General features: G+C 45.5%; 4 non-coding genes across 4 annotated transcripts; 1 reads left to right on the top strand and 3 right to left on the bottom strand.

Annotated features, from left to right (window-relative positions):
* Nucleotides 1–3,696: 3,696 nt before the first annotated feature.
* On the bottom strand, nucleotides 3,697–3,769 carry trnar-acg (transfer RNA arginine (anticodon ACG)). The gene has a single exon. It is a non-coding gene; the product is annotated as a tRNA-Arg (tRNA).
* Nucleotides 3,770–6,408: 2,639 nt separating this feature from the next.
* Nucleotides 6,409–6,500, top strand: trnar-ucu (transfer RNA arginine (anticodon UCU)). The gene is given in 2 exon segments: nucleotides 6,409–6,445; nucleotides 6,465–6,500. It is a non-coding gene; the product is annotated as a tRNA-Arg (tRNA).
* A 1,564-nt stretch (nucleotides 6,501–8,064) lies between these two features.
* Nucleotides 8,065–8,136, bottom strand: trnaw-cca (transfer RNA tryptophan (anticodon CCA)). The gene has a single exon. It is a non-coding gene; the product is annotated as a tRNA-Trp (tRNA).
* Nucleotides 8,137–10,990: 2,854 nt separating this feature from the next.
* On the bottom strand, nucleotides 10,991–11,084 carry trnay-gua (transfer RNA tyrosine (anticodon GUA)). Its single transcript has 2 exons — nucleotides 11,048–11,084; nucleotides 10,991–11,026 (listed from the first exon to the last, which is right to left on the bottom strand). It is a non-coding gene; the product is annotated as a tRNA-Tyr (tRNA).
* Nucleotides 11,085–22,589: the final 11,505 nt, after the last annotated feature.

Raw genomic sequence — 22,589 nt, 5'->3', positions numbered from 1 at the left:
CCATCCGTTCCTGATCATTTCACTTTGATATTTTAAATTAGCCTCTTGGACTCGTTTTACAACAGAGACACTGGTGGGCAGAGCCGGGACGTCCGGAGGAAGGGGTTTCCCCTCGTTACTCATGTCAATCATTACGTATATCCTTATGCTCTATCTTATACTTTAATTTATTTTACTCTAATCTTATACTTTAATCGGCACAAACGTATCACCTTATACTCTAATTTATACACACTCACTGGTCCCCGGATCACGATCCTGTGGTGATTGTCGTTCCCTTCGCCTACTTGATCCTGGCCGTCACGTGGGACTCGGTCCTCTTAATTCAGGCTCAGGCTCGGTGTTTGAGATAAACCACCACCCTTGTCCGTGTCGATCACCACGTGACTCTCAAAATCCAACCTTATACTGTATCGGAATAACGGCATAAACTTATACTCTAAGCAAACAAACACTTACACTATATCTTATATACCTACAGGTCTAGTCAATTCCGTCAATCCGTGGTCTCCGTGAGGAATTTTACTACGTGGATAATTTTAATACTGCGGCAAGTGCCACTGCCAATCCTGTCTCCAATAATGAGCCGAGCCCCTACCATAGGCTACCGGCCTCACCCTCGAGGGCTTTATAACAGGGGCACCCCCCATCTGGAGTACAGGGCTATCCTGTTTCACTATACCACGTACCCTCCAATACAGGATCCGTTAGCCGACCTGCAGCGCAGTATCCCACTTCTGACACCAACTGTTAGACTCGAATTTTTGGAGCAAAACCAGACGGAGACGGAACTGCTGACAAAGTTAAAGTTTATTAGAAAGCTTTGTGCACAAAGGGAGAGTGGTCAGCTTCCTCAAGCTCGTGACTAACTCTCAAAGGAACATCAGCACTACAAGCATGTTTATACCTTTCAATAAGCAACACCCACCTGCTGTTAAAGGTGAGGGTACATGTTTACGTAACTACAGTGGGTTTCATTGGGTGGTATAGTCTGCCACTCACTTCTCAGGTGCTACCTTGGATCGTCCCATGACATTAAACATCTCACATTCCTGAGGAGGACCCTTATCAGTAAACACATAAGTCCCAGATATTGAGACTGGGCGGGGGTCTTCACAAGTCCTGAGCAGCTCATCCCTCACTCCCTTTTGTGCTGGGGTGACCTTGGAGATATCCACCGCTTCTCCCTTAATCATCCCAAGTGAGTTAGTTAGGATAAACAATGTCCTTGAGTAAACATTCCTTAGTGTGTTCTGGAGATAAGCGAGGGGGTGGCCATAAATCCAACAAACCTGCCTTTGTCAGCTTTTACAGTGTGGGTTACGAACTGCTCCCATAATGGTCAAGTATCCCATCATGCTTTGCTGCTACCTAAATGCGACATGTGCGATTTAACTATCGAATTTTTGTGAGGATAGGAGTGGCTAATCATTCTTTATTATATATATATCAGGTTAGGTGAGGGGAGGCTGGAGGTTTTGGATCTGGGTTCACAAGCGTATTTTTCCAGTCCAACAACAGTGAGGAGGAGAGTGACAGGACAAAGACAGGTTGGTGGAATGGGCAGAAACATGGCAGATGAAATTTAACGCAAAGAAGTGCGAAGCGATACATTTTGGTGGAAGAACGAGGAGAGGAGAAATAAACTGAAGGGCACAATTCGAAAGGAGCTGCAGGAACCGAGAAATCTGGGGGTTCATGTGAACAAATCTTTAAAGATGGCCGGGCAGATTGAGAAAGCGGTTAAAGAAGCATACAAGATCGCGGGCTTTACAAATAGAGGCATAAAGTACATAAGGAAGGAAGTTATGATGAACCTTTATAAAACACTGGTTCGGCCACAACTGCAGTATTGTGTCCAGTTCTTGGCACCGCACTTTAGGAAGGATGTGAAGGCCTTTGAGAAGGTGCAGAACAGATTTATTAGAAAGGTTCCAGGAATGAAGGACTTCAGTAACGTGGATAGACTGGAGAAGCTGGGGTTGTTCTCCTGAGCAGAGAATGTTGAGAGGATATTTCGTCGATGTTTTTAAAAACATGAAGATTCGAGACAGAGTGGATCGAGAGAAACTGTTCCCATGGGCGGAAGGGTCAAGAACCAGAGGACAAAGATTTATGGAGATTGCAAAAGAATCAAAGTCAACATGAGGAAAAACGCTTTTGCACAGCGAGTGATTAAGATCTGGAATTCACTGCCTAAGTGAGTGCTGTAGGCAGATTCAATCGTGGCTTTCAAAAGAGAATTGGATAAGTACTTGAAAGGAAAAAAATGCAGGGCTACGGGTAAACTGGGGGAGTGGGGCGGGGGGTTGTGACAAGCTGGATTGCTCTTGCAGAGTGCCAGCACGGACTCGACGTGCCGAACGGTCTCCCTCCGTGCTGTCACCATTCAATGATTCTGGGATTCAAAGAGGCAGAAACAAAATAACTCAAACTTGTGAATCCTGAGATCTTTCGATCTTTATTCTAACGCCCTCCCAACTGAGCGATTACCGTCCCACTGCAAATTGAACTTTGTGTCATTATGTTGGAAGAAAATATAACCCCAGGAGGAATTGCCCCTCCCGGTCAATCCGCACTTCATATATAAACATCGCACTCATATATACACACCCACAGTTCATATATAAACATCACACTCATATATACACACCCACAGTTCATATATAAACATCACACTCATATATACACACCCACAGTTCATATATAAACATCACACTCATATATACACAACCACAGTTCATATATAAACATCACACTCATATATACACACCCACAGTTCATATATAAACATCGCACTCATATATACACACCCACAGTTCATATATAAACATCACACTCATATATACACACCCACAGTTCATATATAAACATCACACTCATATATACACACCCACAGTTCATATATAAACATCGCACTCATATATACACACACACAGTTCATATATAAACATCGCACTCATATATACACACCCACAGTTCATATATAAACATCACACTCATATATACACACCCACAGTTCATATATAAACATCACACTCATATATACACACCCACAGTTCATATATAAACATCACACTCATATATACACACCCACAGTTCATATATAAACATCACACTCATATATACGCACCCACAGTTCATATATAAACATCACACTCATATATACACACCCACAGTTTATAACAGAACAGCGCACTCCTAATCCACACCCAATTTATATTTACTTAAAGTCCTGTTCACAGCTCTTACCAAAGTCTGAACACTGAAAGTTGAACTGTTTTCCAGATACTGTCCGTCCTACTTTGTAATTTTAGCATCGGATTTTATGCAGACCGACAAAGGGAGCGGAATAGCGGTCCTGGCGGTGAATGCTGCTTCGAACGGAAGTCTCGGTGTCCAGGAGCTGGCGGGGATTGGAAAGCTCTTGTGTCACACGAAGTGTCTGAAAGGCCCGGATACACCTGAAGGTTATCAGTGCGGTGCCCACACCTCGTGCTGTAATGTTAGCGAGCCGGACATCAACTTAAAAGGCGGCTTGTTGCAAACACGTTGTGGTCACAGTTTCATTCTATGCATAACTGAACCGAAATCATTGAAAATGGAATGTTTTCGTCGCTGATTCACCATAAACAATATTTTATTATGAAATTTGATTCTTCGTTCCCCAGTGTCAGAGGGAAAATTGCATAAATCCGAGCCAGGTAGGAGTCGAACCTACAATCTTCTGATTCGTAGTCAGACGCGTTATCCATTGCGCCACTGGCCCAGCCGATGACTGGTGTGTTTTATTTCATTTTTCATTCAGAATCAACCCACAGATTGACACAGAGAGATAAACACAGCGAGAGATGCAGACAGTGTCGGTGAACACAGCGAAATGGACAAGAGATATAGAAATGTACCAAACGGCCTCAAACTCCACCAGACAGTGGCGGGTATCTGACAGGTATCAGTGAGAGGAGGTGGTGAATTTGCAGTTTGATTTGGCCCCGTGGCTGAGCTGCTCAAAGTGCCCGTTTGGTCGGGGCCTTTTGTGATATTTACCCAATTTGTGAATTAAGCAACAAAATAACACAGAGCGGTATTTGTATTAGTTCCGGAGCCAACAAGGAAAGGATTCCAGATCTGCAGTATGTAAGTGTTCCTGCACTGTACAGGCGGACCTCTCATACAATGTGTCCGAAACACCTTTTGAGGATATTGCTCCAGAGGGCTGATTGTACAAACTTCTTTACTTACAACCAGCAACCGAATCTCCATGAAGAGTTGCTGAGCGAAGCTGGTTTCGGAGCAGTTTTCGCTGTTCAGCTTTTGTAAAATTGGTTGAAACTCATTTTGAACACATCTTAGTATCAATGAGAAGGTCAGGCACAGGATTGTTGGGATGGAACCGTCTCTAACAATAAGTACAAAGTATAATTGATTATAAAGTGAAACAGCCAATCCAATCTCTCAGTCTCTCTCTCTGTCACTTTCTCGGTGACTGAACGTAAACTAGCAGAAGAAGCTAAAACAAAGAACTGTTTCCTTTTCCTTCGGGCGAGTACAGTTGAAGAGAATGATTTCTGTTTCCTGCTGGACAAATAACTGGAATGAGCAGTGTATCTGGTTCCCATGGTACCCAGTGAAATATCCACGTTTCTATCTCCCATTTACACTGATACCTTCCTTCCTCACTAATTATAGGAAACTTTTGGTCAGGTTCAATCACACTTCAGAAGTCCAGAAGCGCAAAGCAAGGTCGACACCTCATGGTGACGTAACCTACAGGTGAGGGAGGTTTGCAGGTTTACCTGGAGCTGTAAATATATAAACTCCTTCCAATGTACAAACTCCCCTCACCAACAGTAATTCAATTCGAACTGATCTGAGACTTTGGTCATTTATGGTGATTATACTTTGTGGAGTTAAAGCAGCAGTAAATCCGTTGTGTGTTATATACATAGCCGTTCAGTCAATATAAAACATTGTCATCCGACCGACCATGTGCAATGCCACAGGGGGTATGTTGGGTTACGGACAGTTCCGCCTCCAGCAGTTGTTCTCTCGGTCACACATCCGACATCACCTCTCGGTCTCACACTTCAGAGTCACGCCTGAATATAACCACATTTCTGTTTCAGACTTTAACATGGAGATCAACAATTCACAATTCAAGATGGAGAGAGCAAACAAATCAAATATTTAAGCTTGTTAACAGATAGAAAATTCACCATAAATGACTGAGGAAAAAATGAAGCAAACGGATCAAGATGAACAATTAGCAAAAGGTAACAATTAAAGAAAGGAGAAGGGGAACTGATCATATCGCCCCAAATAGTTTTTGAAAAATCCTTTCGGTTTACATCTTAGTATCTCCGTTAAGTTGGGGATGTACATCTAGAAATATTTTTCGTAACATCATAAAGACAATTAGAATACAACTTTCACAAAATAGGCCTTAATCTTACTTATACGATAGCGTGTTATTTGTTTGTAAAATCTGCAATTGTTTTACCATTCTTTAAGTTTAGAGGGATGCTCTGAATATATGTTCTACATTGAAACGTAAGTGGATTAATAAAATAAAATGTGGAAGTTTTTTTATGAACACGAAGAGTTGCTTTTCCATGTTGGATATCGCGATATATTTATTTACACAACTGTAATTTGTGAAATGATGGAATGTATTTATTTCTATATCTGTACGGGTAAGGAAATCCCCACTGGATCATTTCCAGGAACCAGTCAAGTACTTAAATTAGTTTGTCAAACCCAAAACACCCGTTGGGAATTGCTGATTGAAAATTTGAATGGGAATCAAGACCGTCACAAAGTATTGGAACAAATATACCCGCTGAGGTTTCGGGGTTGTGACTGATTTATTTCTATCACTGAGTGACCTATTTTAAACAGGGTGAAGGTACAAATCTAATGATAAGGGTCTGGGTTGGAGAAGGAACAGATGAAAGTATCAAATTTAATTACACTGATTCCACAAACACTGCACACCACATCCCTTAAACATTGTTAACTGTTTCTACATAAAACTGGAGAGGGTGTAAATAGAAAGTAACAGAACAGAAGCTCATTAATGTATCAAATTTAATTTTGATATTGTTGCACAAACACTGAACATCCCATCGCTAAAACACTGTCCCGATCTAAAATCAGTCGGCAGGACCCTGAGACACAGTGAAAATGTTGTGATTTCAACCTGGTTCAAAACACGCAGCCTTCTGATGTGGAGTCAGACGCGACTGTTCTTGCACCAGGCCCACAACAAGCGGCTGGAGCCGGATCCATTGGAGGGCGATCGGTGCAGACTGCCGCCCCGGCTCTCGGAATGTGAGAGGTGGAAACAGGAGCAGCCTGACCGCCTCAACCACAGCACAGGATCCCCGCTCGCCTTCAAATGGCATAACTGACTCTGTGGCGCAATGGATAGCGTGTTGGACTTCTACTTCGTGGTTGGCAGAGACATTCAAAGGTTGTGGGTTCGAGTCCCACCAGAGTTGGATTTTAGTTCGGGAGCTGGGAAGTGAAATTTTGCAGCAAAACCGCAACCGGATCATTGATGTCCGTCAAGGACGGGAAACTGCCCCCGACACTTCATCTTACACAAGTGGCTCCAGTCACACCCGGATTTATGATTATTAATCCACTCTGAACTGGAGGAGACTCAACATCTGCTCAGACCGAAAGTCAATCTGCTGGACTTCCGGCTCTGTCAGACTGAATGTTCCTTCAGACAGGTTTCTAACTGGACACATGCATCCTGCTGCCGTGTGAGCATTGGTGCTGGAGGGGTAGAATTCTTGCTTGCAGTAATTCTATTCCTGTAAAACTAGCTCCTGAAGTGCAGGATGGAAAGTATCCTGGCTGAGCGGTCTAAGGCGCTGGTTTAAAGCTCCAGTTAAATCCCACGATTTGTAGATGGATCAAAATCATAGTTTGTGTCTCCAAAACCGCAGCGTCCCTCCTGTAAACAAGTAATACTGAACATCTCATCTGCTATTGCAACAGCGCAGTCCGGAGGAACCACATGGCAATTCAAATAAGTAGATGCATTTTGGAACAAACGAATTATACCTTCAACTCCGGTCGAAATGTTCACAAGCAAAAGGATTGTTTGATCTCGGTGAGACTCGAATTAACAACCTCGGTATTTCCCGACCCTGTCCTGTCAGATAAGGACCGCGCACTGACCGATTGCGCCGCTGGAGCCCGGTCACTCTGATCACCTGTCCCACTCTGCTGGAAAGAATATTAAGGTGAGAGGCCCGAACCTGTGGAAACGTGTCCAGTCACTGTGATGAAAATAATATCCGCACTTCCACTTTCAGCTTCTTTCACATCCTCTGCTCCATCGCACGACACTCGGGTTTTCTGCGAACAGGTCAAAATGAACATTGCTAGAAATTCTATCAGTGGTGAGATTTTAACCCAGCGCCCACGCAGTGATTGGATTTATTGTCTTCAAGCAGTGAGCTCCGTTCACACAACGCCTCGCCAGTCTTTCACATTTTGTTTAATGCCCAAATAAATAAATTGGAGCTAATTGACCGCATTTACCCCGTGCTGGGGTTGTTCTCCTTCGAGCAGAGAAGGTTCAGAGGAGATTTGATAGAAGTGTTCAAAGTCATGGAGGGTTCAGATAAAGTTAATAAAGAGAAGCTGTTCCCATTGGCGGAAGTGTCGAGAACCAGAGGACACAGATTTGAGGTGATTGGCAAAAGAACCAAAGGCGACATGAGGAAAATCTTTTTTACGCAGCGAATGGTTATGATCTGGAATGCGCTGCCTGAAAGGGCGGTGGAAGCAGATTCAATCGTGGCTTTTAAAAAGGAATTTGATAAATACTTGAAGGGGAAAATGCAGGGCCACGGGGAAAGGGACGGGGAATGGGACTAATGGGATTGGTCTTACAAAAGGCAGGTAAGGGATTGATGGGTTGAATGGCCTCCTTCTGTGGTGTGTTCATTCTGTGATAAATATTATTTTACACACAGTGAACAGACCATCCCTGAAAGACTGCCCCGCGATAAAACAGAGTGACACTGAAACGTTGCGAAAATGCAATGACCCCGACGTGATTCGAACACGCATCCTTCTGATCTGGAGTCAGACGCGCTACCGTTGCGCCACGAGGTCCACAGCGCCCACCTGGAGCCGGATCCATAGGAGAGAGATCGGTACCGACCGCCACAGGGACTCGAAGAGGCGGAAGCAGCAGCAGCAGCACCGCAGGAGCCCCGCTCTCCAATCCAGCCGTTCCCTGCGGAGAGCTGCCAGTCCCGGCCTGAGCCCTGTCTGGGAGCCGCCTGCCATTCAGTCTTTACAGAACGGGACCTATCCAGTTTCAGCTCACACACAAGCTCAGGAATCCCACTCCTGACAGATTCACTTATTTAAACCTTGTTTAGATTCAGTGAATTGGGATTTAATTCAATCCTCATCTGCCCGCCGCTCTGTCAGTTCAGGACTTTATTTAAACCGATACTTGGAGCTCTGTTTTACAGGGTGCCGGCTGTTTCAGCATTTCTCAGTCCCACCACGAACACTTTTTGCTGCTAACATCTGTTTAATACAAAGTTCCCAGGAACGAGGGGATTTCTCCTGGGTACTGAGTTCGAGTTAAGGAACAATCGAGGTGCGATTACACTACTTGGTGTATTCTATGGGCCACCAGCTGGTGGGACGGAGATAGAGGAGCAAATTTGCAGGGAAATAACAGAGTTGCAAAAGCCATAGAGTTGTGATAACAGGGGATTTCAACTATCCTAATATAGACTGGAATAACAATAATATAAGGCGCAAAGTAGGGGAAGAATTTTTGAAATGTGTTCAGGATAACTTTCTCGACCAGTGCGTTTCTGGCCCACTGAGGAAGGAGGCATTGCTGGACTTGGTTCAAGGGAATGAGGCGGGCCAAGTGGAGCAAGTGTCAGTGGGGGAGCATTTAGGGAGCAGCGATCAGTATCATAAGGATTAGAATAGCTATGGAAATGGACTCTGTCCACTCTAAAGTAAAAGTACTCAATTGGAGGAGGGTCAATTTCAGTGTGATGAGAACAGATCTGGCCCCGGTAAATTGGAATTAAAGATTGTCAGGCAAAACTATAATTGGGCAGTGGGCGGCATTTAAAAAGATGATTCGGGTACAGAGAAGGTACATTCCAACGAGGTAGAAAGGTAGGGCAACACAAGCTCAGGAATCCCACTCCTGACAGGTTCATTTATTTAAACCTTGTTTAGATTCAGTGAATTGGGATTTAATTCAATCCTCATCTGCCCGCCGCTCTGTCAGTTCAGGACTTTATTTAAACCGATACTTGGAGCTCTGTTTTACAGGGTGCCGGCTGTTAAAGCATTTCTCACTAAAGCCAGAGCTCCCTGGATAATAAGAGAGATAGAGAGTAAGATGAAGCGGGAAACATAAAAGCGAATCAAAAAGTCTTCTACAGACATGTTAACAGTAAACGGGTAGTCAGAGGAGGGGTGGGGACGATTAGGGACCATAAAGGAGATCTACTCATGGAGGCAGTGGGCACGGCCTGAGGTACTAAATGAATACTTCGCATTGTTCTTTACCAAGGAAGAAGATGCTGCCAGATTCTCGGTAAAGGAAGATATAGTTAAGATACTGGATGGGCTAAAAAATGAGAAAGAAGAGGTACTAGAAAGGCTAAATGTACTTAAAATAGATAAGTCACCTGGTCGGTACTTCCCTCAGCAACCGAGGATGCATCCCATCCGGACCAGATGACGTATCTACTTTAAGTACAGCCAGCCTTTCCAGTACCTCCTCTTTATAAATTTTTAGCCAATCCAGTATCTCGACAACATCTTCCTTTACTGACACTCTGGCAGCGTCTTCTTCCTTGGGAAAGACAGATGCAATGTATTTATTTTGTACCTCCGCCATGCCCACTGCCTCCCACTGCTACTAATTCGTTATAATCTGGGCCAGTGGTGCAATGGATAACGCATTAGGTTCGATTCCGACCTGGCTTGGATTTTTTCATGCAAAATTTTATGGCCTTCAATACCTTGCAAGCTGTCCTACTTGGTGGTGCTGCCTGGCTCCATACCTGGTAAGTGCCTTCTCAGTGCAGCAAGCAGTGCGTCAGTGTCATAATCTGAAGGTCCTGAATTCAATCTTCAGAGAAGGCATCAAGGATTACGAAGCTTTTTTTCCATCTCTCACCTCATCTTTCCATCTTTGCTGCATCGCAAAATCAAGAACTTTTGCTTACTGCAGCACATCAAAAGATTTGCTGCCCCTTGATCTCTCTGTACCCAAACACACAGTGAAGTTTAGGAAGTCCATGGGCAATGGACTCACTGACAACACTCTTGTTTCTGTATAATTGCACCAAGACAAACGGTGAGTGGAGAATATAATCAACGATCCCGCTACCTCTCACAGGCCAAGTGAGCGCTCCACCAGTTGAGCTAATTCCTCGTTTGCTGTTTGTAAATCGCCCCTCACAGTTCCTGCCTCACACTCGCCTTCAAGCTGCTCCAAGACCAGCAGAGAAATCTTGCCTTGGGTTGCTGCTCCCTGAATATATTAAATACTTTGCTCCAATCGGCGGTATCGAGCATCAGCAAGTGAGGAAAAGCAGAACGGGAATCCGCAGTCATCATGAATGATGCTGAGAAGAGCCCGAGCCTTCGGAAGGAAGACGAGGTCACCGGAAAGCAACAGCCGCCCGAGCTCGAGGAGCAGCGAGAGCCCTGACTGACTGACTGATCGAAGACCATTTTGGCTGAAATTGAGGGCGATTTGAAGTGTTGCTGCTCAAAGGCACTCCCTGCTGGTGAGCAGAGGGAAATGCTCGAGTGAAACAGCCGTGCTCGGGCAGACACAGAAAGCTTTCAAGTTTGAGAAAGGAGAAGAGGTGTCCTGTGCCTGAGTGACAACATGTTAATCTGTGAGCTGCCTGTGAAGTTCAGAGAGTGACCTTGAGGTAATTGCTGCTTATTCCAAAATCACACTCACTCCTTCAAGCCGGAATTGAACCAGCGACCTAAGGATGACTTTATTTTGTTTTATTCACTACAGTCCTCAGCTCTACCAGCTGAGCTATCGAAGGGAAGTGATAAACAGTGCTGTCTTTGGTGATTGTTCACCGTGCGCCTGTTGACACGTTCAGACTCGTGGAGTCCGGTGCTGATCGAAGACTTCTTTTGCCTGAAAGCGAGAGCTGAGTGTTTTGAAGTATTGCTGCTCAAAAGCGCTCCCTGCTGGTGAGCAGAGGCAGAGCAGCCTTGTTTGGGCAGACACAGAAAGTTTTCAGGTTTGAGAAAGGAAAAGAGACGTCCTGTGCCTTCATGGCAACATGTTAATCTGTGAGGTGCCTGTAAAGTTAAGAGAGCGACCTTGAACTAATTGCTGCTTATTGCAAAATCACGTGTTCTCCTTCGAGCAGGAATTGAACAAATGACGGAAGGATGACTTTGTCTTATTTTCTACGACAGTCTTGTCGCTCGACCAGCTGAGGTATCGAAGGGAAGCGGTAAAAATGTTTCACTTTGGTGATTGTTCACCGTGCACCTTTGACACACCCGGACTCGTGGATTCCAGTGCTCATGACTGAAGCTGACTCGGTACCTGCTCATACCGCAGTGCTGTGGGAGTGGGAGCTGCTCCGTGTTCTCCACAGCCTGGGCCAGTGACACAATGAATAATGGGACTGATTATTGATCTGGAGATTGTGGGTTCAAGTTTACGGAGGGTGTAAAGTGGAAGGCCGGGCCTGGAGAGCATTGGAATAGTCGAGTCTGGAGGGAAACAAAGGCACGGATGAGGGTTTCAGCAGCAGAACATCATTCTGGAAGTTGGGATTTGTTTCTGCTGATGTTAATAACCGCAATAACTGGGCTGAAATTCAATATTCTGGATCGATGTCAAATAAATCAACTTTGTTTCAAACAGAATGGGTCAATTACTTGATGAATTCAAGATAAGAGACTAATTGATGTCCTCATTACCGATTATTCTGCCTTTTCTCCTTTCTCACTGTAGATTATTTCAGTTCTCATACCTTCAATTACTCTCATGGCCAAGTCCCAGCTCCCTGGACCTTCCCGAGTGCCTCTCCCAGCCGTGGGTTCCAGGGAAGGTATCAGTAATGTACCCGGGATCACTAAACACAAAACCCAGTCTGTGAATCACTTTCAGCTACTGGACTTATCGTGTGTCCCACAGCATCTCTCTCACCTTCGATGTGTGAATAGAGCATCAGGCCTGGGAATCTCGTCTTAAATTTAAATACACTCAGCAAATGTATTTAACAAAATGCAAACAAGTAAACACATCACGGCCCAATAATCCAGCACTAAATTCAAAGGAGTAAGTCTGTTATCAAACTCCTTGAGTGGACAGAATAAAGAAAAATCCCAACTCTAAGATCCCCTCGAATCCTTTGCAAATTCCTTACAAATCTTGACAATAATCAACAAGTCTAATTGAATGTTGACCTTTATCTTGAGTGGGGTTGGAATACAGAAGTGATGCTTCAGTTGTAATGAACCTTGGTCAGACCCCACCTGGAGAACTGGGCACCGAACCGAGGGAGAGATTAATCGGCCTTAGAAAAGGTACAGTGCAGATTCACCAGAATGATGCCGGGGTTAAAAGGGTTAAATTATGAGGATGGGTGGCATAAACTTGGTTTTTATTCCCATGAGTTTAGAGCATTGAGATGTGATCTGATGAAGGTGTTTAAAATTATAAAGGGATTCAATAAGGTAAATACAGAGAAATGATTTCTTCTGGAGGGGGAATTCAGAACAAGAGGGCATAAGAAATAGGAGCAGGAGTGGGCCATACGGCCCCTCGAGCCTGCTCTGCCATTCAGTAAGAACTTGGCTGATCTTCTACCTCAACTCCACTTTCCTGCCTGATTCCTTGATTCCCTCGGTGTCCAAAAATCTCTCGATCTCATTCTTGAAAATACTTAACAACTGAGCATCCACAGCCCTCTGGGGCAGAGAATTCCAAAGATTGACAACCCTCTGAGTGAAGAAATATTTCCTCATTTCTGTCCTAAATGGCCGACCCCTTATCCTGAGACTATGCCTCCTAGTTCTAGACTCTTCAGCCAGGGGAAACAGCCTCTCAGCATCTACCCTGTCAAGCCCTCCAAGAATTTTTGACGTTTCAATGAGATCACCTCTCATTCTTCTAAACTTCAGACAATATCGGGACATTCTGCTCACTCTCTCCACATGCAACAATCCTCTCATCCCAGGAATCAATCTAGTGAACCTTCATTGCACCCCCTCTAATCAAGTATATCCTTCCTCAGGTAAGGAGACCAAAACTGTACACAGTACTCCAGGTGTGGCCTCACCAAAGCCCGATATAATTGCAGCAAGACTTCCTTACTCTTATTCTCCAAACCCCTTGCAATAAAGGCCAACATACTATTTGCTTTCCAAATTGCTTGCTGGATCTGCATGTTAACTTTCTGTGATCCGTGTGCAAGGACATCCAAATCCCTCTGAACACCAATAATTCTTAATCTCTCATCTTTTAAATAATATTCTGCTTTTCTATTCTTCCTACCAAAGTGAATAATTTCACATTTCCCCACATTATACTCCATCTGCCACCTTCTTGATAATATTAAAATTAGAGCTGGGTCATTTATGAGTAAAATAAGGTTGAAATTTTTCACACAAAGGGTTGTGGAAATTACAAACTCACTTCCCTGGAAGGCTGTGGATGCTGGGGCTCGACTGAAATTTTCATTATTGAGATCAAAAGGTTTTTGTTGTGTGAGGGTTGCAAGGGATTTTTTTTTATTCCTTCATCGGATGTGGGCATCGCTGGCGAGACCAGCATTTATTGCCCATCCGTAATTTCCTCTGAGAAGGTGGTGGTGAGCCACCTTCTTAAACTGGTGCAGTCCGTGTGGTGAAGGTTCTCCCACAGTGCTGTTAGGAAGGGAGTTCCAGGATTTTGACCCAGCAATGATGAAGGAACGGCGATATATTTCCAAGTCGGGATGGTGTGTGACTTGGAGGGGAACGTGCAGGTGGTGTTGTTCCCATGCGCCTGCTGCTCTTGTCCTTCTAGGTGGTAGAGGTCGCGGGTTTGGGAGGTGCTGTCGAAGAAGCCTTGGCGAGTTGCTGCAGTGCATCCTGTGGATGGTCCACACTGCAGCCACAGTGCGCCAGTGGTGAATGGAGTGAATGTTTAAGGTGGTGGATGGGGTACCAATCAAACGGGCTGCTTTGTCCTGGATGGTGTCGAGCTTCTTGAGTGTTGTTGGAGCTGCACTCATCCAGGCAAGTGGAGAGTATTCCATCACACTCCTGACTTGTGCCTTGTCGATGTGGAAAGGCTTTGGGGAGTCAGGAGGTGAGTCACTCGCCACAGAATACCCTGCCTCTGACCTGCTCTTGGAGCCACAGTATTTATATGGCTGGTCCAGTTTAGTTTCTGGTCAATGAGGACCACCAGGATCTTGATGGTGGGGGATTCGGCGATGGTAATGCCTTTGAATGTCAAGGGGAGGTGGTTAGACTCTCTCTTGTTGGAGATAGTCATTGCCAGGCACTTGTCTGGCGTGAATGTTACTTGCCACTAATCAGTCCAAGGCTGGATGTTGTCCAGGTCTTGCTGCATGCGGGCACGGACTGCTTCATTATCTGAAGGGTTGCGAATGGAACTGAACACTGTGCAATCATCAGTGAACATCCCCATTTCTGACCTTATGATGGAGGGAAGGTCATTGATGAAGCAGCTGAAGATGATATGGAGCAAAGGCGAGTAAATGGAGTTGTGGTACAGATTAGTCCTGATCCAATTGAATGGCGGAGCAGGATTGTGGGGCTGAATGGCTGATTCCAAATCCTGAACCCAGTCACTGACACCAATCACCTCCACTCTGATAAAAAAAAACCCACAGTCACTGACACCAATCTCACTGAATGGTGGAACAGGCTCGAGGGGCTGAATATCCGACTCCTGTTCCTAGTGTTCCAATGTCACACTGAAGTTGCTAACATTCCTCTTCACAGTTCTTAATGCTCCCTATCTTGGTGTTGTCAGGAAATGTTGATCTTATGCCCTTGTACCCAAGCCCAGGTCATTGCTCGATATTGACAAGAGCAATGGTCCCAACACTGCTAATGGAGGAGATGACCATTTACATCCCTATAGTCTGAAAAACAATCATTAACCACAACTCTGCCCTTTATCCAACTTCCCATCCACACTGACCCACTCCCTATAATAGCGTGAGCTTTAATCTGATCAACAAGACTCCTGTCCGGCATCTTATCAAACACTTTTTAACAATCCATCTTCACAACATCCATTGCATTTTATCCCTACACTGTGTTATTTCCTCCAATAATCCCTGCTGTCTGTCCTGAATTAATCCATTTTATCCCTACACTGTGTTATTTCCTCCAATATTCCCTGCTGTCTGTCCTGAATTAATCCATTTTATCCCTACACTATGTTATTTCCACCTATAATCCCTCCTGTCTGTCCTGAATTAATCCATTTTATCCCTACACTGTGTTATTCCCTCCAATATTCCCTGCTGTCTGTCCTGAATTAATCCATTTTATCCCTACACTGTGTTATTTCCTCCAATAATCCCTGCTGTCTGTCCTGAATTAATCCATTTTATCCCTACACTGTGTTATTTCCTCCAATAATCCCTGCTGTCTGTCCTGAATTAATCCATTTTATCCCTACACTGTGTTATTTCCTCCAATAATCCCTGCTGTCTGTCCTGAATTAATCCATTTTATCCCTACACTGTGTTATTCCCTCCAATAATCCCTGCTGTCTGTCCTGAATTAATCCATTTTATCCCTACACTGTGTTATTCCCTCCAATAATCCCTGCTGTCTGTCCTGAATTAATCCATTTTATCCCTACACTGTGTTATTTCCTCCAATAATCCCTGCTGTCTGTCCTGAATTAATCCATTTTATCCCTACACTGTGTTATTCCCTCCAATAATCCCTGCTGTCTGTCCTGAATTAATCCATTTTATCCCTACACGGTGTTATTCCCTCCAATATTCCCTGCTGTCTGTCCTGAATTAATCCATTTTATCCCTACACTGTGTTATTCCCTCCAATAATCCCTGCTGTCTGTCCTGAATTAATCCATTTTATCCCTACACTGTGTTATTCCCTCCAATATTCCCTGCTGTCTGTCCTGAATTAATCCATTTTATCCCTACACTGTGTTATTTCCTCCAATATTCCCTGCTGTCTGTCCTGAATTAATCCATTTTATCCCTACACTGTGTTATTCCCTCCAATATTCCCTGCTGTCTGTCCTGAATTAATCCATTTTATCCCTACACTGTGTTATTCCCTCCAATATTCCCTGCTGTCTGTCCTGAATTAATCCATTTTATCCCTACACTGTGTTATTCCCTCCAATATTCCCTGCTGTCTGTCCTGAATTAATCCATTTTATCCCTACACTGTGTTATTTCCTCCAATATTCCCTGCTGTCTGTCCTGAATTAATCCATTTTATCCCTACACTGTGTTATTCCCTCCAATATTCCCTGCTGTCTGTCCTGAATTAATCCATTTTATCCCTACACTGTGTTATTCCCTCCAATATTCCCTGCTGTCTGTCCTGAATTAATCCATTTTATCCCTACACTGTGTTATTCCCTCCAATATTCCCTGCTGTCTGTCCTGAATTAATCCATTTTATCCCTACACTGTGTTATTCCCTCCAATAATCCCTGCTGTCTGTCCTGAATTAATCCATTTTATCCCTACACTGTGTTATTTCCTCCAATAATCCCTGCTGTCTGTCCTGAATTAATCCATTTTATCCCTACACTGTGTTATTCCCTCCAATATTCCGTGCTGTCTGTCCTGAATTAATCCATTTTATCCCTACACTGTGTTATTCCCTCCAATATTCCCTGCTGTCTGTCCTGAATTAATCCATTTTATCCCTACACTGTGTTATTCCCTCCAATAATCCCTGCTGTCTGTCCTGAATTAATCCATTTTATCCCTACACTGTGTTATTCCCTCCAATAATCCCTGCTGTCTGTCCTGAATTAATCCATTTTATCCCTACACTGTGTTATTTCCTCCAATATTCCCTGCTGTCTGTCCTGAATTAATCCATTTTATCCCTACACTGTGTTATTCCCTCCAATAATCCCTGCTGTCTGTCCTGAATTAATCCATTTTATCCCTACACTGTGTTATTTCCTCCAATATTCCCTGCTGTCTGTCCTGAATTAATCCATTTTATCCCTACACTGTGTTATTCCCTCCAATATTCCGTGCTGTCTGTCCTGAATTAATCCATTTTATCCCCACACTGTGTTATTCCCTCCAATATTCCCTGCTGTCTGTCCTGAATTAATCCATTTTATCCCTACACTGTGTTATTTCCTCCAATATTCCCTGCTGTCTGTCCTGAATTAATCCATTTTATCCCTACACTGTGTTATTCCCTCCAATAATCCCTGCTGTCTGTCCTGAATTAATCCATTTTATCCCTACACTGTGTTATTCCCTCCAATATTCCCTCCTCTTTGTCCTTTATTAAAGTCCAGTTTTTTCCCTCGAGTTTGACATCAATCAGGTTTAAAATTGATGCAGAGTTTCAGCCAATGAGGGAGATCCGGGCTCAGCCCCGCCCACTCGGTGCCACAAGTCCCGCCCCTCACCCACTGCCATTGGTTGGAGGACCAACCGCCCGCTCGGTCCTCCAGCCCCTCTCCGCTCTTCCTATTGGTCCGGAGCTCCCGTCAATCACCAGGGCAGTGTGAGCTGAGCATGCGCGGCGGGCGGGGAGTGAGGCCGAGATCGTGTCGGCAACAGGTGAGAGATGGGCGGGGGGAGCGGGTTAATAAACCCCGGGGGAGGGGGCGGGGGCTTTACAAACCCCGAGTGCGGCCCCGGGCCCGAATATCAAACAGTGAACATTCTCCTCTCTCTCTCTACACTCCGGGGGCTCCGGTTTAGATCAGACCCGAAACTCAACACGCGGCCCGCGGCCTCCGAGCATGCGCAGTGTCAGCGTCAAACCTCGTGACTCATCGAATCAGGGAGCGTCTGTAAATGAAGGAGAAATTTGGATCGGTCAGGGAGCGTCTGTAAATGAAGGAGAAACGGTGATCAGTCAGGGAGCGTCTGTAAATGAAGGAGAAATGTTGATCAGTCAGGGAGCGTCTGTAAATGAAGGAGAAATGGTTATCGGTCAGGGAGCGTCTGTAAATGGAGGAGAAATCGTGATCGGTCAGGGAGCGTCTGTAAATGGAGGAGAAATAGTGATCGGTCAGGGAGCGTCTGTAAATGAAGGAGAAATGGTGATCGGTCAGGGAGCGTCTGTAAATGGAGGAGAAATGGTGATCGGTCAGGTCGCGTCTGTAAATGAAGGAGAAATGGTGATCGGTCAGGGAGCATCTGTAAATGAAGTCAAAATGGTGATCGGTCAGGGAGCATCTGTCAATGAAGGAGAAATGGTGATCGGTCAGGGAGCGTCTGTAAATGAAGGAGAAATGGTGATCGGTCAGGGAGCGTCTGGAAATGATGGAGAAATGGTGATCGGTCGGGGAGCGTCTGTAAATGATGGAGAAATGGTGATCGGTCCGGGAGTGTCTGTAAATGAAGGAGAAATGGTGATCGGTCAGGGAGCGTCTGGAAATGATGGAGAAATGGTGATCGGTCGGGGAGCGTCTGTAAATGAAGTAGAAATGGTGATCGGTCGGGGAGCGTCTGTAAATGATGGAGAAATGGTGATCAGTCCGGGAGTGTCTGTAAATGAAGGAGAAATGGGAGGGAGGGAGCTCTGGGCTCTTGCTGTGCCTTTTTAATCCCTTGCTTTTATCAATTCCCTCTCTCTCTCCTCAGGAATCTTTTCGATGAAATGCTGCAAGGTGATGATCCAGAAAGAGACATTTTGTGAGAAGGAAGAGGAGGAATCCTTGGCCAAGAATCGTTCTCTCCGCTGGGGACCGACTGACTGAGACCTTCACCGCAGCCTGGACCCATGGGGGTCACGTGAGTAATGTCTGTCTGTTACCCCGGGGGTTAATTCCCTCTCAGAGCCCCTGGGTTTTAAACAGGAGGGTGGAGATCGAACAGGGAGGGGGGAAGAGATCGAACAGGGAGGGGGGAAGAGATCGAACAGGGAGCGGGGAAGAGATCGAACAGGGAGCGGGGAAGAGATCGAACAGGGAGCGGGGAAGAGATCGAACAGGGAGCGGGGAAGAGATCGAACAGGGAGCGGGGAAGAGATCGAACAGGGAGCGGGGAAGAGATCGAACAGGGAGGGGGGAAGAGATTGAGTGCAGATTTGAAGCAGCCAGTTTCAGCATCTTCAGGGGAGGAGGGAGGGGGACCAGTGAGTGTAGAACTGAACCCAGTCAGAGTCAGCACCTTCAGAGAATGGAGAACACTCCGAGCACATTGTAAATGTTGTGCTCGGTTTGGATTTCAGCACAGGGAAGAGGGAGAGTGTGTGGGATGGGGATTTACAGCTTTGGGGAAAAAACGGAGGAAAGAATGTTCCATAGAAATTAGAATTGTTTGTTCTGAATTTCTATCCTGTACTTACAGTGATGACTTTTGTAAACTCCTTTTACAGGGTACTAGAAGGGGAGGATTTACTGACGGGAAACACAAACTGCCAGTGTGTGTGACCTGTGGGTTGTGGGTGTGCGGCTTGCAACAGTGGTAATGTGTGAGGGTGAGAGGAAGCATCTGATTGAAAGAGTTTATTGTGAGTTGGGAGATGGGGCCCCCCCTTGCTGGTGAGAAGCCATTAAACAGCCCAGAGAGGCCTGGCTGCTCGCAGGAATCGGGTAAATCACCAGGCAGGACCAATCCACTCTCTGCCTCTCTCCCCCTCTCTCTCTCTGTCTTTTCCCCTCTCTCTCTCTGTCTTTTCCCCTCTCTCTCTGTCTTTTCCCCTCTCTCTCTGTCTTTTCCCTCTCTCTCTGTCTTTTCCCCTCTCTCTGGTCTTTTCCCCTCTCTCTCTGTCTTTTCCCTCTCTCTCTGTCTTTTCCCTCTCTCTCTGTCTTTTCCCCTCTCTCTCTGTCTTTTCCCTCTCTCTCTGTCTTTTCCCCTCTCTCTCTGTCTTTTCCCCTCTCTCTCTGTCTTTTCCCCTCTCTCTTCTGTCTTTCCCCTCTCTCTCTGTCTTTTCCCTCTCTCTCTGTCTTTTCCCTCTCTCTCTGTCTGTTCCCCTCTCTCTCGTCTTCCCTCTCTCTCTCCTCTCTCTCTCTCTCTCTCCTCTCTCTCTCTCTCTCTGTCCCTCTCTCTCTCTCTCTCTGTCCCTCTCTCTCTCTCTCTCTCTCTGTCCCTCTCTCTCTCTCTCTCTCTCTCTGTCCCTCTCTCTCTCTCTGTCCCTCTCTCTCTCTGTCCTCTCTCTCTCTCTCTCTCTGTCCTCTCTCTCCTCTCTGTCCCTCTCTCTCTCTCTCTCTGTCCCTCTCTCTCTCTCTCTCTCTGTCCCTCTCTCTCTCTCTCTCTCTGTCCCTCTCTCTCTCTCTCTCTCTGTCCCTCTCTCTCTCTCTGTCTCTCTGTCTCTCTGTCTCTGTCCCTCTGCCCCTCTGCCCCTCACCTCCTCTCTCTCTCTCTCCCTTGCTCTCTCTGTCTTTTTCTCTCTCTCTGTCCCCCTCTCTCCCTCTGCCTCTCGCCTCCTCCCTCTCTCGCCCTCTCTCTGTCTTTTGCTCTCTCTCTGTCCCTCTCTCTCTCTGACTCTCTCCCCACTCTGACTCTCTCCCCGTTCTGCCTTTCTTTCTCTCTCACTTTCTCTCCCCTTCTCTCTCGCTGCCTCTCGCCCCCTCTCTCTGTGCTTTTCTCTCTCTCTGCCACTCTCTCTCTCTCTGTTGTCTCTCTGAATTTCTCTTGATTGAAAAGTTCTCCGGTACGGTACGGCCCATGTGTGTCTCAGTGTCAGCTCCTGTACATGTACAGCACACAGTGGGTAAAAGGGAACGATTCACTCCTGTCTGGCACTGTACGGCCCGTGTGTGTCTCAGTGTCAGCTCCTGTACATGTACAGTACACAGTGGGTAAAAGGGAACGATTCACTGAGAGATTGCAATGTTGAGTGTAACGGTTATTTGAGGGGTTCAGTCCCTAAACGGGCTGTGTTTTGACAGACACTTTTTAAAGTAAGGAGTTGAGTTTAGTTTAGGGAGGTGGTCCAATCCGTGTCTGGGACTCACTGGCCCTGTGAAATATTGAATTTTGCTCACAATATGGTGTGTTTGGATTAATAGGGGACAAGGTTTAACTGCACTGGGCTGGATTGTTTTATAAATCTCTCATTGACTGGTCTTTCAGACCAGGATGGGAGCTGCTTCTCTCTCTCTCTCTCTGTGTAAACACCCTGAGGCAGTGAAACACTCTCTGACAAACTGTTCACAGGAACCAACCCATCAGACATGGGGAATATACAAATACCTGGGACTGGAAATGAGCCTGCCACCAACAGAGCAGAGAGAAGGAGGAAATCATCACACTTCAAGATCTGGATCTGTTGTCAAATGTAAAGAATCTTACAACACCAGGTTATAGTCTAACAATTGTCAACCCCAGTCCATCACCGGCATCTCCACATCATGGATCTGTTGTGTCTTTGGAGCAGGTTCTGGTTAATTTTACTGCTTTAAAGTTATGTTATGGGACCAGTGAGACTGACACACACACACACACACACACACACACACACAGTACAGTCAGGAGCCACGTGGTCCTTGTACAGACATTGGTTTTGAATTGAGCTGAGCTGTGCCACAAATGAATATGGGATTAAAATCTCAAATTCCAATCAGTTTGCTCCCGAGCTTCCCCATGTGTCTGTGTGGTTCCATTACAATACAATTTCACATGGGGGCCCAAAATGGCTTCGGAATTAACACGATTTCTTTCTGAGTTGTCAGTGACCTTTCAAAAATTAAACTTCAAACTAAGAAAACATTTGGAGGCTGTTTTCACATTTCGGCTCTCTGCGTGCTGCAGGACGCTCCCTGAAAGTGCTTTTAATTTCAGTTAAGACCCGAGATATGTCACATTGTCAGCCTCTGAATAATAGTTTGATCCACTTTGTGTTATTTCTGAAAAGTTGCACTTGCACTGAACGAAGGGAGGAATTTGGGCTCGAACAGATGGTGATATTCTGGCATGACGGAGCTGGCAGAGATGAGCGATTGGGTCCACAGCATTCCTGCCCTCCCCACCATCTTCTTTAACTGTCCAAAAAGCATTTGGACAGTTACATGGGGAAGATGGGTATCGAGGGATATGGCCAAGTGCAGGCAATTGGGACTAGCTTCGTGGTATAAACTGGGCGACATGGACATGTTGGCCGAAGGGCCTGTTTCCATGTTGTAACTTCTATGATTCTATGATTCTATATTTTTGTATTGCTTGAAACAGCATGTAAGGGTTAACTTCTGATACTATATAAAGTTTGTTACTGTGTGTCTCAGTGTCAGCTCATGAGAAAAAGACAGAGAGAGGGAGAGAGAGACAGAGAAAAAGGCAGAGAGAGGGGGAGAGAGGCAGAGAGAGAGAAAAGGACAGGGAGAGAGGCAGAGAGAGCGTGGCAGAGAGAGGGGGAAACATATCAAAGTA

Source organism: Heptranchias perlo, unplaced genomic scaffold, assembly GCF_035084215.1.
Source record: "Heptranchias perlo isolate sHepPer1 unplaced genomic scaffold, sHepPer1.hap1 HAP1_SCAFFOLD_529, whole genome shotgun sequence".
Taxonomy (NCBI): domain Eukaryota; kingdom Metazoa; phylum Chordata; class Chondrichthyes; order Hexanchiformes; family Hexanchidae; genus Heptranchias; species Heptranchias perlo.
The sequence above is the reverse complement of the archived record's forward strand: the minus strand, read 5'-3'. Positions and strand labels throughout refer to the sequence as shown.